The sequence below is a fragment of the Thalassophryne amazonica genome, chromosome 14 (assembly GCF_902500255.1).
Source record: "Thalassophryne amazonica chromosome 14, fThaAma1.1, whole genome shotgun sequence".
Taxonomy (NCBI): Eukaryota; Metazoa; Chordata; class Actinopteri; order Batrachoidiformes; family Batrachoididae; genus Thalassophryne; species Thalassophryne amazonica.
The window spans coordinates 5,431,239-5,445,876 of NC_047116.1; the positions used below are offsets into that span (position 1 = coordinate 5,431,239).

The 14,638-nt window shown below is 41.4% G+C and overlaps 1 long non-coding RNA gene across 1 annotated transcript; it reads left to right on the forward strand.

Moving 5' to 3' along the window:
- The first annotated feature begins 663 nt into the window (after positions 1 to 663).
- On the forward strand, positions 664 to 8,222 carry LOC117524878. The gene is made up of 3 exons (XR_004564889.1): positions 664 to 761; positions 7,365 to 7,369; positions 8,211 to 8,222. It is a non-coding gene; the product is annotated as an uncharacterized LOC117524878 (long non-coding RNA).
- Positions 8,223 to 14,638: the final 6,416 nt, after the last annotated feature.

Genomic DNA, 14,638 nt, shown 5'->3' on the forward strand with positions numbered 1-14,638 from the left:
AAGGTTTTGTTCCCTCCTCTGCACATCAAACTGGGTCTCATGAAACAATTTGTCACAGTGCTTGACAAAGAGTCTGCAGAGTTCAAGACTTTTTCCCAAAGCTGTCAGAGGCAAAAGTGAAAGCTGTTGTTTTCATTGGACCGCAAGTCAAGAAAATCATAGAGTGCCCTGAATTTCCAAAGACACTGACAGCAAAGGAACAGGAGGCATGGAAACATTTTGTTAATGTTGTCCATGGGTTAATGGGCAACCACAAGGCTGACAATTATGTGGAACTGGTTGAGACTTTGGTGAGAAACTATGGCCAAATGGGCTGTAGGATGTCACTGAAGCTCCACATTCTAGATGCTCACCTTGACAACTTGAAGGACAACATGGGGGTATACTCAGAAGAACATGGGGAGCGCTTTCACCAAGACATAATGGACTTTGAACACAGATATCAGGGATCTTACAATGAAAACATGATGGGGGACTACATTTGGGGTCTGATAAGGGAAAGTGATTTGTTGCACATTTGCAAATCAAGGAAAACTGTTCATTTTTAACTTTGTAAAATTGTTTTCAAATGTTTGAAAATAAACCTTGCTGCAGTTATGTTCTGTATTTTAGTTTTACTGTGCAAAAGTCAGAAAATGGTCAAAAATAGGTGTTTTGAGGGGATAAAATTTGGCATGAAAATTGGGCTTTTTCTAGTGTTTTGCAATAAATGTAGCTGGAAAAAGACACTTATTTGCCAGGAACAAAAATCGTGTTACACAGTATCAATAAAGACCTTGACCCCGTTCCATGAAGTAGTCTAATGTTTTAGTCTATTAAACTTAGTCAACTACGGTTAGTCACCCAACATTATCTGAATAATCACCATTACACATTGACAGCTAAACTTGTAGATTAGCCATCTTAGGGTAGTCAACGATTTTCAGGGGGATAGTGGCCTCGCGAGCGCTGCTGCCAAGAAACGCCTCCAATGCGCGAGAGTTTTGTTTACTTCCGGGTTGGTCGTTGTGTTGAACTATCCACAACTACATGCTTAGCTCTTAGCCTAGCATCTCTTCTTCTCCACTTCTGTCAAGCCTTTTTGTGCACACAACACTGCTCAGTGTAACAGTGACGCCCAGTGGCTAATGTGAAAAGTGTCACAAACATCATGACAGTTGTCTGCTACAACTGTGGCCTAAAGTGGAGGAAGCTCCTCCTTTTGGAGGAATACCTGCGACATAGAGGTGCTCAAGTGTTCCGTCAAGTCATGGTACATGACAGCCACCATTTGTGAGGTAAGACATTGAAGTCAAGATAAGAAAAAAAATTCACATCACTGCATTAAAGCAAAATTCATTATAATTCTGTCCAAACACTTCAACATGTGTGACCTGTTGGGTATTTATATTTATGTGGTACGTATTCATTTGGTGTGAAAAGCGGCTTTCTCACCATGTCATCATGACACCACTGAGACAGCACTGCCGCCTCAATGAGACCTGTCACGATATCACTATGTTATGATGCCACTAGGACATGCCACGCTGTGTAGAGACGTCAAAAGGCATCGCCACGACGCATCCTCAGCGTGCCAAAATCTAGGCTGCATTATTCATCATTATGAAATGTGGACAGTGCTGATGATTGATGGAAGCTGCTGCAGCCTGCAGCTAAGGAGAAAGAATGTTTGTTGTCACATTAACTTAACCGCCTCTTGGTGGGTGCTGGTGGGGTTCCTGTTAGTTTTGTGACAGCATATTGCTGGTTATATGGCCATTTATTACCCTCATGTATTCAAATGTGGTGGGTCAGTGGTTACAGCGCCGGCCTGTGCAGCAGGTTACTGGTTCAAGACCAGCGCAGACAGGAGGGTGGAATCAGGTGCAACTCCCAGGTTCTTCTCCACTCCTCATAATCCTCTCAATTTACAAGGAATGAAACAATTTTGTTAAACACTCCACTGCCATCTCTCCCAAACGCCCCCATGCCCCATTGGGATGTCATCTGGACCAACAGCCTGCTCACTTTCATGGCTCACTTCAGGCTTTCTGATCAATAGCAGTTCCTGATTTTCTCTCTACATCATGCATTCCTCTCTTGCTCTTTTTCTCCCTCAATTATGTCATTCATCAGCTCCTCAAAATATTCCCTCCACCTTCTCAACACAATCTCCTTGCTTGTCAGCACATTATGATCTGCATCCTTTATCATCCTACCCTGCTGCACATCCTTTGCATCTCTGTCCCATTGTCTGGTCAATCAGTACAAGTCCTTTTCTCTTTCCTTCGTGTTTAACTTCATGCATAGCTCAATCTTTGTCCTTTCTGTAGCCTTTACCATATCTCTTTTCACCTGATGTCACATGTCCTTGTATTCCTTTCTATGTTCTTTATCTCTCTGACTTTCCCCCATTCTCTTTCAGCAACCTCTTTCTCCTCATACTCTCTTCATTCCACCACCAACTGTCCTTTTCTTCCTTCCTCTGTTATTATGCCACATGCAGTACCTTCTTAGCTGTCTCCATCAGAATCAGAATCACCTTTATTGGCATTGCACAGCAATCAGCACAATAAAATTTGCTTGTGCATCCTCAAAAACAATGCCCACCCTCACACATAACTTACCCACACACTTATTTCAATAAATATTAAAACATCAGGAGATTGGGGGGGGGGACAAGCTCAGAAACAAACATAACTTGTATTACACTGATCCCACATTGTCATTGTCCCATATTGCACGTATCCCTCTAAAACATCAATTAAAAATACACAACTTTAATAAAAACCCTTAAATAGTTAAAAAACATTAATAAATATAGCTAAAAGTTAAAAATAGTTCAAACAAATATTGCACATGTCCCCCCTTGTTCTAATTAGAACAATGCAAGTGTTCTGACTAGAGCTTGGGCATGTCTGTTCAGTTCTGTAACAGCTCGAGGAAAGAAGCTGTTTTTTAGTTTTGAAAGTCCGATAACGCCTGCCGGATGGAAGCAAGGAAAAAAGGTCGTGTGAGGGGTATGTTCTGACCTGCAGAATACTGCTTGCTCGGCGAAGGCAGCGAGTCCAAAAAATATCATCCAATGAGGGCAGAGGAGACCAGTGATCTTTTCTGCGGTTCTTATGACTCGTCTGATGGATTTCTTGTTGTTTTCAGAGCAGTTTGCAAAACGTGCTGTAATGCAACAGGTTAAAACACTCTCGATGGAGCAGTGATAAAAGGCCTTGAGCAGCTCAGCCGACAGGTTGTTCTTCTTAAGTGTGCATAAAAAATAAACCCTCTGATGTGCCTTTTTGACCACAGAAGATGTGTTTACTTCCCATTTAAGATCCTCAGTGATCCAGGTGCCCAGAAATTTAAAACAAGAGACCCTCTCTACTTCTTCACCTTTAATGGTTAAGGAGGAAGGGTCATCCTTGTGCCTCCTGAAGTCAACTATGATCTGTTTGGTTTTCTTGACATTCAGGGTCAAATTATTTTCTGTGCACCATTCAACTAGACTACCAACTTCATCTCTGTAGGCTGCCTCATTGCTGTTGAAGATCTGTCCCACCACAGTAGTGTTATCAACAAATTTTATGATTGTATTTGAAGGATGGGTGGAAATGCAGTCATATGTATAGATGGAATAAAGCAACAGAATTAGCACGCAGCCTTGTGGTGCGCCGGTGTTAAGAGACAGACTGGAGGATAGATGTGGGCCCAGTCTGACTGCCTGTGGGCGGTCAGACAGAAAATCCTTAATCCATGCACATAAAATATTGCTAAGGCCTAGGTTGAGGAGCTTTGTGACCAACTTACTGGGTACAATCGTGTTGTTCACCCCATTCCGGTGCCTGTCTCACTTCCTCCTTCAGCTTCACAAGTCTAGTCCTTGGGTCAGCACTCACTCTCTTCCTCTTCTTCACCTCCAAAATCATCCTGTAAACCACCAATACCAACAAATAATGACTTGAAAAAACTGTTTTTTCCCTCTTTGAACCACTTTATAAACTATATGAAGCTGTTTTTAAATGTCTGCTCAAACGTTATGGACCTGTGGCCATATCCATGAAGCCACTCAAAGCCCTCTCAAAGAGCTCCTAATCTCATCGTCTAAAATTTCCTGGCAAGGAACCTTAGCCTAAGAGTCATTAGAGCCAGGAAGTGTCTGAGAGCAAGTCTGAGCAAGGAGGGGACAGAAACTCCTGTCTTTGTGAGGAGGCGGGGTTGACCCCGTTGCTAGGCATGACTCAGGACTCTTCTAGCTGTGATTGGTTGTCACAGAAAGGGGAGGACAAATAAAAAGACAAATGTGCTCCACCCTCCTAGTCATGAATGGACAGTGAAATTAATCAATCATATAACCTGAACTGCATTAAGACGTGTAATCGTGAGGATAACTTTGTTATGATGATGAAACTCAGCAAAATTAAATGAATTGTTACACAGTCTCAATCTCAATCTCAATTTATTTATAAAGAACTTTAAAATTAATACCAACAACCAAAGCGCTGTACACAAGAACAGGCAAGTTAAAATAAATAAATAAATAAACCACAGTTAAAAGCAAAAACACTAAAAAAACAATGTGTCAAACTGCGTTAAAAGCCAAAGAGAAGAAATGTGTTTTAAGAGAAGATTTAAAAGCAGAGAGAGAATCAGCCTGCCGAATGTGCAAAGGAAGATCATTCCACAGTCTCGGGGCAACGACTGAAAAAGCTCGGTCACCTCTACGCTTCCTCTTTGACCTTGGGATAACCAACAGTGACAAATCAGCTGACCTGAGTGAACGTGAATGGACATATAAATGGAGCAGGTCAGACAGATATAGCGGGGCAAAGCCATGAAGACATTTAAAAACAAATAAAAGAATTTTAAAATCAACTCTAAAACGAACTGGGAGTCAATGAAGTGAGGCCAAAACCGGTGTAATGTGCTCGCACCTTCTAACACCAGCCAAAAGTCGAGCAGCAGCATTTTGCACCATCTGTAGGCGAGTAAGCAGAGTCTGATTCAGCCCAATATAAAGTGCATTGCAATAGTCCAGGCGATTAGTGACAAAAGCATGGATTAAAATCTCAAAATGATGCCGTGAAAGAAATCGCTTCACCTTGGCCAGCTGTCTAAGTTGATAGAAACTAAACTTGACTACTGACCTAATCTGAGCATCAAATTTAAGGTCACTGTCCAGTTTTACACACAGGTTTATTGCTGTCTGTGTCACATACTGACTCATGGGCCCCAGATCAACATTGATTTTGGAAGTGTCACTAGGTCCAAACAGCAAAACCTCAGTCTTTTTATCATTTAGATGTACAGAATTTATGGACAACCATGCCTTAATGTCACCAATGCACTCTAGGAGATGGTTTGCAGAGTATGCATTTTGCTGCTTCAGTGGCAGATAAATTTGACAGTCATCAGCTCCTTGGGGCAACTGTTTGTTGTGATTTGGCACTATATAAATAAAATGTATTTATTTATATTTATTTATCAGCATAAAAATGAAAAGAGATATCATGTCTGCTAAAAATTGATCCCATTGGGAGTAGATACAAAGAAAAAAGAAGCGGACCAAGTATGGAGCCTTGAGGCACCCCACATGTAAGGGGCGCTGCGCAAGATTCAACAACTCCAATACAGACACAAAAACTTCTCTCTGATAGGTAGGATCTAAACCAGTCTAAAACAACACCCTTAATGCCCACCCAGTTTTCCAGACAAGACAAGAGGATCTGATGGTCCACTGTATCGAAGGCCACTGTTAGATCCAACAGGACCAAAACAACACAGTGACCAGAATCAGTAGCTACACAAATGTCATTAAAAACCTGCAGCAGTGCCGACTCAGTACTGTGACGGGATTTAAAACCAGACTGAAACAAGTCCAGAGTGTCATGATTATTTAGAAAAGAACTCAACTGGCAATATACAATTTTCTCCAAAATTTTAGAGAGAAAAGGAAGTTTGGAAATTGGCCTAAAATTGGAAAGTTCAGAAGAATCTAAGCCAGATTTCTTAATAAGTGGGGTCACCACTGCATTCTTGAAACTGGTAGGCACTATACCATTAATCAAACTCCCATTAATAATATTCAGTACAAATGGTGCCAACATGGAAAGAGCCTCTTTAAAAAGACGAGGTGGCAAAGGGTCATTTGGAGAACCAGCAGGCTTCATATGACCAATAATATCTCTCAAAAATGGCAAACTGACAGACTCAAACTGGTCAAAAACAGCTGAGCATGTCACGGAGATAGAAGGGTCATAAGCAGGAGAACTAATGAGGGCCCTGATACCAACTACCTTTTTAAGAAAAAAACTCATAAAATTCTCACACAATTCAGTGGAGCTCTCCAGACAATTCAATTGTGGTGCACTTAAAACAGAATTTACAATCTTAAAAAGAACACAAGGATTATGACAGTTCAAAGCAATAACATCAGAAAAGTACTTAAATTTAGCAGCCTTCATAGTTTTCTGATAAAAACGCCAGCACGCAGTAACTGGAAGGACAACTGAGATCTGTCCTTCCACTTTCGCTCAGCTTCCTACACTCACGCCTGACAGTGCGCGTAACATCATTCATCCAAGGATCGACGTTTGGAAGATCTAAGTTTCAATGGAGCTACAGTATCTAAGACACTCTGACAAATCAAGTTGAATTCAGAGGTGAAGGTGTCAACATCTAAATTAAAGCCGAGACACTCAGAAGAGCTGATCACAGCACGAAAAGCAGTGGAAAACTAAGCAGCAGTGGAAGAATTAAGAACATGACAGCGCTGAGTAGGAGCGCAAGATTTAACCATATGACAAAAAGGAGGCATGTCAAAAAGAATATGGTCCGAAAAACAGCATCATAAACCTCTAAATTAGACACAGTAAAACCATAAGTTAAAACAAGATCAAGAATGTGCCCATGTTCCTGTGTCGGACGAGACACAGACTGAACAAAATTAAAACAATCAATCAAATCTAAAAAAACATTGGCCAGCGGCTTCAGAGGACAACAAACATGAATATTAAAGTCACCAATTAAAATCCGATCATAGTTTGGCATTATTTGTGACAGAAAATCAGCAAAATCACTGATAAAATCTTTGTTATACTACGGGGTCTGTAAACAACAGCGCACAACATCGGGAGGTCAGAGCGAAGGTCAAATAAGTGAGATTCAAAGCTGGAATAAGATGTTGCCATATTGACCCGTTTACACTTATATTGTTCTTTGTAAACAGTCGCAGTGCCTCCGCCACGTCCTGACGTTTTCAGAGAGTTAAAATACGTGCAGTCGGGTGGCATAAGTTCACAGAAAGCACTAGACTCACCAGCAGACATCCAAGTCTCAGTAACACAGAGAAAATCCAATCCACGGGCCATAAAAAATCCTTCAGGATTAAGGTTTTGTTAGCCAGCGATCTCGCATTTACCAGCGCTATCCTGACAGGAGCCAGAACATTAGCCGACTGTCCGGCCCGGGCGAGAGGCTGCAGATTCCGTAGATTCACCCCACGCCCACTGCAGTAAGGAAAGGAGAGATTTGCCGGTTGCACCTCATCCGAGCCGACCACAGGAACCAAAGAGGAGGCAATCGGATCAAGAAAACACCACGAAATACAGCGAAGAGATGCCGACCCAATATCTCAGAGAGAGCAACAGGAGAACATGCCAAACTGGCTTTAAGTTTAGTCAGCCTGCCGCTATGTTTCCCACGATGTCTGCGCCTTCTACACGCAGATAAAGCTGGAAAATGGCAGAGCTAAGCCGGTATACCCACAGGTGGTGAAAAGTGGAAGATCCTCTGCCCATCTTGACCAGACTGTCCCCACCACTCACATTGACGTATATTTAGGAGTGATTGATGATCATAAACCAGCAGACAGTTGACATTCCATATAAGCAGCCAAAACAGCAGGAAAACTACCACAGTTCATAGAGACAGAAGGCAGGCCGCAAACACTGGCACCATCTTGTTAAATGGGCAACAACTTGACGCAGCTTGAAAATGTTTGAACAAACATCATTCACATGTCAAATATCTATATATTAAAAGCGTGCATGTATGCATACATGTGTGCATGTATGAGTTTATTTAGTATGTTCATTGATGATGATGATGATGATGATGATGATGATGATGATAATGATAATAATAATAATACCAATATTAACAGTGTGTATATAACAAGAATCTAAACAATTTCCAAATACATTAAGACAGTAAATTAACGTAAAATAATTATGTAGATCAGTCTGGTCACGTGTTACTGACTCATTGTCATCCTACATATGGAGAATGTCTCTGCTTCCTCTCCTTCTTTCCCACCAGCTAGTCTCTTAAGACACTCTTAAGATTCTTAAAAGTCCTACTCCCTCCTCTTACCAGTTTGGCACCTTAGGAGCTCTCTTAAAGCCGAATGTGCTTTGCAGACAACTTTCATCTTACCAATTCTAAGAAATGCCTAAGAATTCGAGGAATTCTATGGTTTTTCTTAGAATAATGTCACTAGGAGGTATTTTTAGCCTCAGGGTGCTTCATGGATACGGGCCCTGGATTATTCTAGCTTCAATAGCAGGCTACATTTTAGACACTGTTGGCTTCCATCATCTCAAACCTCAGCACAAGAGCTTGTCACTGGATTTCTGAAGAAATTAACACGATAGCTCATTAAATTCAGACTCAAAATGAAAATATTCACATGGATAGTCCAGGCAAATCCATGGCTCATCATGTGTGGCTTTAGTGCAGCACTAAAACCTGGATCTGGTAGGCAGCTGTAGGAGCAGGTGTATTTAACGGCACTGTGAGCTCAGACAGAGGAGGAGCTCCTTTGTTAATATTCAGATAAGAGACAGGGAGACAGTCTATTTATGCCTGAATCACTAATAGAATTGTCCTGACATGTTTCCAGCAGCTGTAATGTTGGATGTCTCACTTACATCTGCAGGCCTGTCAGACCTGGAGATGCTCCACATTCACAGAAGAAAATAACCCAAATTAAAAAGCACGTCTGACATCATAATTCCTGACGGAGCAGGTGGTGACAGCCCATAGTCACACTGTCTAAAGGTTAGCACCACGGGCTTCTTCGGGAAGACATTTTCAAGTTTTGCAGCAAGAAAAGAACATGGTTTAACAAGCGACTGATGTACAAGTTGGTTGACACCTTCTGCAGCTACACACCAAGGCAGCAAGCTGAGCTAGTTAGCAGGTCCCTAGTGTTAAACTGAGCTTCTAAATCTCATTTAGTGGCAGCTACAGTATGTGTCCACAGTGAAGCTCTGACCCACCTGATGGTTTGGATACAGGAGTCGGCCTGATGACAACTCAGGCCCAGATGTGAACTGGGCCCGGGCCTAACCCTACTCTTACCCCAAACCATAACCCGAGCAGAGTTCTCAGCTGAGGCTGAGCTCTCCCCATGTCTGTATTCTGTCATTACTGGTGTCACACACCTCCCCATTCAGTCCTAGATGGCAACCACACAGGCAGATAACTGGTCCATCCACACCTCTGGAAAGTAACCATCTATCTGCTGCTACCAGGTCAAACAAACCTTCTCTGGCTGCTGGGATCCTGAGCACTGAGGCACGTGTGTCCTGGATCATGTCCAGAGGAACTCACCACATGGACAAAATGTCAAAGCCGATGTTCTGTCATAATGTAAGTGATACTCCATGTGCGTCTCCCTAAGTAACTGCTCATTCCAGCAGAACCCAAGGATCCTCCAAGAGACGTGGTTCCAGTTGTCATTGGTTGTGCAACTGTAACAAGTGACCGAAGTGACACTATGATGGATTGAGGAAACGTACTAGGAACTGATATAATATTTTTTATATTGGTTCATGCCTGTTTTTGTCTTGTACAAATCCTTTGCTCATTTGTTAAACATGTTCCTTGTCAGCTGACATCCGGCGAGTCTGTCTCAAAGTTCTGTGCATGCTCAAAACTTTGAGATACACATCAGATGGAGGTGGCATGTTTGTTTACTGTTTTGTCCTTTTCTTGTTCATTCACTTGGGAATGGATGTCTCTTAGTTTTGTCCGTGAGTTTTCTGTTTATCTTCTGTTCATGTCCCGAAGTGCTGTGCTATTCTGTGACTGTCCACTCATTACATCAGAGCCCCAAATCCACTAGAGACTGACCGATTCTGCAATTTTTCCTACTGGACAAATTATTTCACTCCGTCACAGTGTGACTTCACCTTTACAGTAAGACAGGAAAGATTTGGACCATTGTTCTCCACACTTTCAGTCAAGTCTACGTTTTCCTTTTGTAGTTGAATATAAATTCATCATCTTTAATTTTTGACACTTTGCTGCAAACAGAGTTTTTATTTGGTTATTCTAAAATATTATTTTACATGTTTCAAACTCAGCTGTCGTGGCTGAATGGTGAAGGTGATGTTTACAAATCCACCGGCACAGGTTCAAATTCTGACAAGTGGTGTGTCAGTGGAAAAAAAAACACACACACACACACACACACACACACACACACACACACACACACACACACACACACACACACACACACACACACATTCCCAAAGCACAAGAACACACCTTCATGTTATGTTTTTGGGTTGTCTTAAAAAAAAAAAAATCATGTGGAATGACTTTTATGAGGTCAGTTGATTTATTTACATGCGTGTGAATGATGGAGCATCATGGCAGCTGTTTACAGTCCCGGTCAGCTGAGCAGCCGCCGTGTTGGCGTCCTTTGTGGATTAAAGTGTTTCATTGGTGTCACATTGTGAGAACACACAAGCGTGACTGTAAATCAGTCAGTCAAGAAGCACTCAAGGGGAAACCAGTTAGCGCGTTCATCTCTAACGGCTCAGCGCGGCGACAGCGTGGAGATGAGATACCAACAAAAAATAACTAATTTGTGCTGTTCACTCGACAGACATTTGATTGAACCCGGCGTCGGATCAGGAAGAGGTCCAACAGCTCAAACTAAACACTCCTGCAACAAACAAAGCTCTGTCAACCAAACCGAGTGAACCATCGCTTCCTACCAGCACGAAAACATGACATGCACGTTTCACACGCTCTGAGTGACGATTACAGATGAGGAAGGCAGAAAACAAAACCCCACAGATCCACCATGACACAGGCTTCATGAAACATTAGGTTTCCTCAGAAATTCAAATCAAAAGCATAAAACACACACCTGGTTTTCACACGCACACACACACACACACACACACACACACACACACACACACACACACACACACACACACACACACACACACACACACACACACACACACACAGAGCACTTATCTCTGTAACACCAGTTAAGTCAGTTATCAAGAAGAGAGGCTCAACTTAGAGTCTCAAATAAAATGACTTGCTCAGTATAGTGTTTGAAGCGTTTCATGACGGGGTCACGGTTTGGTTTGATCTCTGTGTTGTCCTGTTTTCTGGCATGATTCAAGGACATCAAGGTGACTCTGAACAGGAAGAAGGCAGCATTCAGGACTGGAGACAGAGAGAAGCTGAAGAGGGTAGAAGATCACAGAGGGGAAGGACGGTTACAGGAGGAAGCTGGAGAGCAAACTCCAGCAGAACAACATGAGGGAGGTGTGGAAGGAGATGAGAACCATCACTAGACCAGATGATGGAAGCAGGCCGACAAGCTAAACCTGTTCTTCAGCAGGTATGACTACATGGACTCTTCCCACCTGCCCCCCAGCTCCTCTCAGTGCTCCCCCTCCCCTGTGCACTCACCTCACACCCTAATGATGACCGCCAACCTGCCCCCACCACCCTCCCTCCCCTGCACTCTCATTCTCCTCGATGCCTCCGGTTGCTCCTGCCCAGACACCTCAGCGCTTCTGCTCTCCATCTCATCCAGGGCTCTCTTCATCCTCTCCCATTACCATCACTGCTGAGGATGTGAATGAAGGAATGAATTTTTTTGGCACACAGACACATACTTAACAAAAAATCTTATTAAACAAAAAGCTTGCAAACAATTTCCCAGTTTTGTGCATCTGAAAAGGTGTAGGTAGAAGCAAAAGCTTATAAAGACCCACCCCTGTACAAACACACACACACACACACACATATATATATATATATATATATATACACACACACACACACACACACACATACATACATACATACATACATATATATATATTCAGAATAATAGTAGTGCTATGTGACTAAAAAGATTAATCCAGGTTTTGAGTATATTTCTTATTGTTACATGGGAAACAAGGTACCAGTAGATTCAGTAGATTCTCACAAATCCAACAAGACCAAGCATTCATGATATGCACACTCTTAAGGCTATGAAATTGGGCTATTAGTAAAAAAAAGTAGAAAAGGGGGTGTTCACAATAATAGTAGTGTGGCATTCAGTCAGTGAGTTCGTCAGTTTTGTGGAACAAACAGGTGTGAATCAGGTGTCCCCTATTTAAGGATGAAGCCAGCACCTGTTGAACATGCTTTTCTCTTTGAAAGCCTGAATAAAATGGGACGTTCAAGACATTGTTCAGAAGAACAGCGTAGTTTGATTAAAAAGTTGATTGGAGAGGGGAAAACTTATACGCAGGTGCAAAAAATTATAGGCTGTTCATCTACAATGATCTCCAATGCTTTAAAATGGACACACACACACACACACAAAAAACAAAACAGAGATGCGTGGAAGAAAATGGAAAACAACCATCAAAATGGATAGAAGAATAACCAGAATGGCAAAGGCTCACCCACTGATCAGCTCCAGGATGATCAAAGACAGTCTGGAGTTACCTGTAAGTGCTGTGACAGTTAGAAGACGCCTGTGTGAAGCTAATTTATTTGCAAGAATCCCCCACAAAGTCCCTCTGTTAAATAAAAGACGTGCAGAAGAGGTTACAATTTGCCAAAGAACACTTCAACTGGCCTAAAGAGAAATGGAGGAATATTTTGTAGACTGATGAGAGTAAAATTGTTCTTTTTGGGTCCAAGGGCTGCAGACAGTTTGTGAGACGACCCCCAAACTCTGAATTCAAGCCACAGTTCACAGTGACGACAGTGAAGCATGGTGGTGCAAGCATCATGATATGGGCATGTTTCTCCTACTATGGTGTTGGGCCTATATATCACATACCAGGTATCATGGATCAGTTTGGATATGTCAAAATACTTGAAGAGGTCATGTTGCCTTATGCTGAAGAGGACATGCCCTTGAAATGGGTGTTTCAACAAGACAATGACCCCAAGCACACTGTAAACCAGCAAAATCTTGGTTCTAAACAAACAAAATTAATGCCTCGCGGATGTGAAGAAATCATGAAAAACTGTGGTTATACAACTAAATACTAGTTTAGTGATTCACAGGATTGATAAAAAAAGCAGTTTGAACAGAATAGTTTTGAGTTTGTAGCGTCAACAGCAGATGCTACTATTATTGTGAACACCCCCTTTTCTACTTTTTTTACTAATAGCCCAATTTCATAGCCTTAAGAGTGTGCATATCATGAATGCTTGGTCTTGTTGGATTTGTGTGAATCTACTGAATCTACTGGTACCTTGTTTCCCATGTAACAATAACAAATATACTCAAAACCTGGATTAATCTTTTTAGTCACGCAGCACTACTATTATTCTGAATATATATATATATATATATATATATATATATATATATGTATATATATATATATATACACACACACACTCATAACAACTAATACCAAAAAAAGAAAAAGAAAATGAAGCACACTAAAATATCTCAACACAACAGAACAAATAGTGTAATTCATCATACTATAATAAGTAATTATATTCTTTTATAAAGTCTTTTTGAGCCAACTAAAGTGCCAGATAATTTAATGCTATCAGAAGAGCTATTCCAAAATTTTGCACCTTTTACAGAAACACAATGACTTTTTTTTTTACAGTAATTCGGTATTGATTTTAGCAAATAATAATGTTCCTCTCAAACTATAGCTGGACTCGCTCATTTTAAACAGATCCTGGACATGTTGAGGCAAACGTTTATTTTTAACTTTGTACATGATTTGTATCATGATATAATCAAGTTCCAGAATTTCAAAATGTGTAAACAGACAAATAGTGGGTTAGTTGGCTCACAACATGGTTTATTACTTATAACTCTTATAGCTTTCTTTTCTAATAAAAATATTCTATTTGTATTTGTTTTATATGTGTTTCCCCAAACCTCAATGCAAAATGTGACATATGGGACAAGTCATGAATGATATAACGTAACTAACGGATGTGATAAGAGGATTTAGTCGCCTGTGTCTGGGAAAGGCGGCAGGTCCTGGCTGCCTCAGTCCCAGAGTGCTGAAGGGATGTGCTGTCCAGCTCTGTGGGATTTTCCAGCACATCTTCAACTTGAGCCTGAGCCTGCATGCCACACTGATGTCCTGTCAGAGCACCTTCAGCCAAAGACTGAGGCCACTGAGGTGCACCACAGAACACCACATGAGGTCTTTCCTACCTGTGGCAGTCAGACTGTATAACTCCTCCCACTTCTCCAGGATGAATACATAATGAACAGAGTTAGTGAGAGTTATGTGCAATATTGTTAAACATCTTGTGCAATATATCTTACAGTCATTTCACATAAATTTGTTGTACTTAATGTAAAAAAAAAATGATTGATTGATGTCTATTTAATACTAACAATTTCTGTAATTGT